At 59.2% G+C, this 4,834-nt stretch overlaps 1 protein-coding gene across 1 annotated transcript in view; it reads left to right on the forward strand.

Moving 5' to 3' along the window:
* Positions 1-4,834, forward strand: part of RNF215 (ring finger protein 215) — an 11,681-nt gene that overhangs the window by 2,773 nt on the left and 4,074 nt on the right. The window lies entirely within an intron of this gene.

Consider the following 4,834-nt stretch of genomic DNA (forward strand, 5'->3'; position numbering starts at 1 on the left):
CCTTCAAATTCAGGCAGAACTTCCAGTGCTTCAGTTTGTGCTCATGGCCTCTTAACCTGTCACTAGACACCACTGAAAATAGCCTGACCCATCCTCTTGACACCTCTCTTAAGGTATTTCTGTACGCAGAGAGCATCCTTCTCCAGATTGAATAGGCCCAGCTCCCTCAGCCTTTCCTCACAGGAGAGATGCTCTAGTCTCCTAGTCATCTTAGAAGCCCTTTGCTGGACTCTCTCCAGTAGCTCCATGTCTCTCTTGTCTTGGGGAGCCCAGGGAGAGAGGGAGGATCACCTCCCTCAGCTGCTGGCAATGCTCTTCCAAATGCACCCCAGGACATCACTGGTCTTTTGACCACAAGGACACTTTGCTGGATCATGGTCAACTACTTGTCCACCAGGACGCCCAGGTCCTTCTCTGTAGAGCTGCTTTCCAGCAGGTTAATCCCCAGCCTGTACAGGTGAATGGGGTTCTTCTTCCCCAGAGACATCTCTCTGTCTCCACCCATCTCTCCAGCCGATCCAGGTCCCTCTGAATGTCAGCACAGCCCTCTGGGGTATCGGCCACACCTCCYAGTTTGGTATTGTCAGCAAACCTCCTGAGGGAACATTCTGTCCTTTCATCCAGGTCACTAATGAATAAGTTGAACAATCCCCTACCCAGTATTGACCCAGCATATGGAGGACACCACCAGCTCCAAGTAGGCTCTGCACCTCCCATCACAAGCCTCTCAGCTCTGCCACTCAGCTTGTTCTCAGTCCGCTCATCTAGACCACTCTTTCTGAGCTTGTCTATGAGGATGTTATGGGAGACAGTGTTGAAAATCTTGCTGAAGTCAGGGTAGACAACACCCACTGCTCTCCCCTCAWCTACCCAGCCAGTCGTTYGGTSATAGAAGGCAAGCACATTGATTAAACATGATTTCCTCTTGGTAAATCCATACTGACCCACATGGACACTTTGTCCTCCACGTGCTTAGAGACAACATCCAGGAYGARCTGCTCCACCACTTTTCCAGGGATKGAGGGGAGACTGCCTGGYCTGTAATTYGCCRGACCCTCCGCCTCCTTCTTGCCCTTTTRGGAGACTGRCATGACRTTGGCTTTCTTCCAGGCTCAGGCACTTCTCCTGTTCTCCATGACCCTTAAAGGATCATGGAGAGTGGCCTAGCAATAAGATCTGCAAGCTCCTGCAGCACTCATGGGTGCATCCCATCAGGACCCAYGGATTTTAAGGCTAAGAGAGCTGGGCCTTTTCAGCCTGGAGAAGAGAAGGCTGAAGGGGGATCTGATCAGTTTATACAAATTTCTCAAGGGAGGCAGTGAGGAGGATGGGCCGGCCTCTTTTCAGTGGTGGACACTGATAGAACTAGAGGAAACAGCCACAAACTGAAACATCAAAAGTTCACAGGAGCTTAAGGAAAAATTTCTTAACAGTGAGGATGCCAGAGCCCTGGAACAGGCTGCCCAGAAAGGTTGTGGAGTCTCCTTCTTTGGAGATCTTCAAAACCCGCTTGGATGCCACCCTGTGCCACATGCTCTAGGTGACCCTAGAGCAGGAGGGTTGGACTAGGTCTCTAAAGGTCTCTTCCAACCTTAATGATTCTGTGATTTGTGGGCGTCAGATTTACCTAAGTGATCTCTAGCCTGATCCTCCTCAACAAAGGGAAAGTTCTCCTTTCTCCAGACTTCCTCCCTGGTGTCCACAGGCTGGGATTCCCGAGAGATGTCCTTAGCAGTAAATACTGAAGCAATGAAATCATTCAGTAGCTCTGTTTTCTCTATCTACTTCATCACCTGTGCACCTATCTCATTCAGCAGCAGGCCTGCCTTTTCTCCAGTCTTCCTTTGGCTTCTGATATATTTTTATAGGTGTCCCCTGAAGCCATRTGTGCCCTGTGAAGCCCTGCACGTCCCACGAAGCTGGGCATGTCCCAAGGACCCATGTGTGTCCCCAGCACAGCTCCCACGCTGCCCGGCAGCTGCGGGCGGGAGTCACACTTAYGCAAACAGGGCCCTGCACCTGCAGCGGTGGCTTCCAAAGCCCGYGCCCACACCGTGGGGCAGAGCTCGAGGCAATAGCCACAGTGCTCCCGTTTTGGGTTATTTCACCAAACACAGACAAACATAAGAATCCATTTTTTGGCGACCCGAATGAAAATATTTATTTCTCACGTGTTTCAGGCAGCTTCTGAGCCAGAACATCTCCTTTTTTTTTTTTTTTTTGATATCTATGTTCAAGATACTCCAGGCAAGAAGGAGTACACCAGGCTTCGGTTTGCCAACTCTGCTGCATGAGCAGTTCATGTCCTGGTGGAGGATGTGGTGCTCGGGACAGAGCTGGCTGATTTTACTAGTTACATAGGTTTACTATATCTGCAGAGCAACTCCCAGCTCAAAGATGTGCATGGGGTCTAGTCCTACCTATCATGGATCCTATCTCATTTCTGTGGCCTGGCTTCAGGTGAAACGGGTGCTGCTAATGGGTCTCACATTTAGTTTTGCTCCAAACTGAAGCCATGTCCTCTGGGTGACATCCTAGGGATGGGACAAGCCTGTCCCATGGCAGCCACAAAGGGACAAGGCTGGAAAGGCCATCTGCAATTGTCTCCTCTGAAAGCCTCTGCGCAGGGCAGGGGGTCACCTTAGGGTGCCAGCCTGGCCACCTTRGGGTGCAGCCTGGCGTCTGCTGTGGCCACCGTGGGGATTTTCTGCGCCGCTTTCCCACGCCTGGCATGCAGAGGTGACAGCGGAGGTCCTCGGCAGAGCCACGAGCCGTCCCCCCAGCACAGCCCTGGTGGCTTCCAGGGCGCAGCCAAAATAAATAGTYCTGAAGTACCAGCAGTGCCTCCACGCTGTGTGTCTCTGCTGAGGGAAGGCAAATACAGCTGGGATGCTTGGGATACCAAAAGCATTCGGCATCCAGAGTCTGAAAACACCATCGGCAGCACGTTTAACCCCTCCCCACTTCATCAAAAAGCCACTGCTGGATTTAACTGCAGGGGCAAAGAGGAGGGCAGAGGGGCTGAACTGCAGCAATGGCTACTGTTCTGCTGGGCTTGAGGCTCTGTGCAGCAAAATATCTGCTTGCAGGAGCGTTTTGCAGCCCCAGAGCCCAGAGCTGAGGGCTTCGCTGCCTCCTTCCCTGCGGCCTCAGCACTGGGATGCCGAGGGGTGCCGGGCAGCCGGGTTTCGCAGCCGCGCGGAGGCGGCCGGGGCTCGGCAGGAGCTGGCTCGGCTTGTTGTTCGCGGGACACCTGAGAAAGTGCCCGGGGCTGCGGGGAGGCTCGGCTATGCGCCGCGCTTGCACAAACCCATTGCGCCGGCACCTGCGCTTGGCCGGGAGCCGCGCAGCCAAGCCCTGTGGGGCACCGGGCACCGCTCAGGCTGGGGACGAGACTCGGGGGCTTCATCCCGGACGGGCCGCTGGTGTCCCTGTGGTGCATGGCACCGTGTGCAGGTGTTTCACCCCACCGCGGCGGTGCCCGCAGCCGAGCAGGATYAGGAGGGCCAGTCCTCCGCACGTGGGATGCCCTCGGACAAGTGCTGCTGGGTGGGGGCGATGCGCGGCACGCAACCGCCTCCCCCAGCTTTTGGGCAGCGGCCCACCAGGAAGCAGGCCAGGCCCGGCCGGAGAACCGGGCTATCCCGAAAGGGCAACGCTGCTGCCGGAGCCCATGGGAGGCACCATCCCGGATTGGATTTGCGTTAATCCCCTCCTAATCCGCGCAAGTATGCACCTCTGCCCAGCGCCGCGGCGCCCAGCGTGGCTCCGGGGAAGTCTCGCTGGCCGGCCCCAAARCAGCTCCCGTGGGTGCCCCGCCACGGCAAAGGAGCCCCGTCGTTGTAACACGGCCGGGTGGCAACAGGCCACGCACAAGGACTTGGTGGCCAGTGCCAGGGCTGCCGGTCACCTCCACACATACCAGCAGGCCGTGCACTGGGCACCGGGAGGCCGCGGCGCCCGTGCCGCGGGGTGGGCGGCYGGGCTAATCCTCCCCGCAAATCCTTCCTCCCCCCGCTGCGGCGGGAGCCCCCGCGCACACGCGGCGGGCGCACGTGGGCCGCGGCGCCGGGCTGCACGTGCACTGGGTTGCGCGGGTGCCGCGCGCGGGGGTGTGCTTCGGCGCAGGGTGCGCGCGGGCGCCTGGCCCAGCGGGCACGTGCCCGTGTGTGCGCACGCACGTGCCCCGGTGCCCGTGTGCTGGGCGCGCGGCCCGCGGGTTCGCATGGGCAGAACACGGGCCGGGCGCCGTGCGGCCCTATGGCCTGGCTTCGGGGTGTGCCCGCGGGAGCCGTGTCACCGAGTGCCACATGCCGCAGCGCTCCCTGTGCCTCACGCTGTCCCCAAGCCCCCACGCTGTCCCCATACCCTCAYTGTCCCCAAGCCCCCATGCTGTCCCCATACCCTCATTGTCCCCATGCCCCACGCTGACCCCGTGCCCCTGTGCTCCCCGTGCCCCATGCTGTCCCCATGCCCCACGCTGTCCCCACACCCTGTCCCCATGCCCCACGCTGCCCCCGTGCCCCAGCACTCCCCGTCCCCCTCACTGTCCCTACACCCCATCGCCATCCCCATGCGCCAAGCGGCCTCCTGCCCCCACGCTCTCCCCAGCCCCTCGCACTGTCCTCGTGCCCCCAGTGCCTCATGCCCCACACTGTCCCCGTGTCCCACCGCCATCCCCACACTGTCCCCCTGCTCCTCACTGTCCCCGTGTCCCGCAGCTATCCCCATGTCCCGCAGCCATCCCCACACTGTCCCCCTGCTCCTCACTGTCCCTTGTCCCACCGCCATCCCCGCACCTCCATGTCGCCCCAAGCCCCACACTGTCCCCTGC

Source organism: Nothoprocta perdicaria, unplaced genomic scaffold (assembly GCF_003342845.1).
Source record: "Nothoprocta perdicaria isolate Ctin4 unplaced genomic scaffold, notPer1 scaffold_250, whole genome shotgun sequence".
In the NCBI taxonomy this organism is placed as follows: domain Eukaryota; kingdom Metazoa; phylum Chordata; class Aves; order Tinamiformes; family Tinamidae; genus Nothoprocta; species Nothoprocta perdicaria.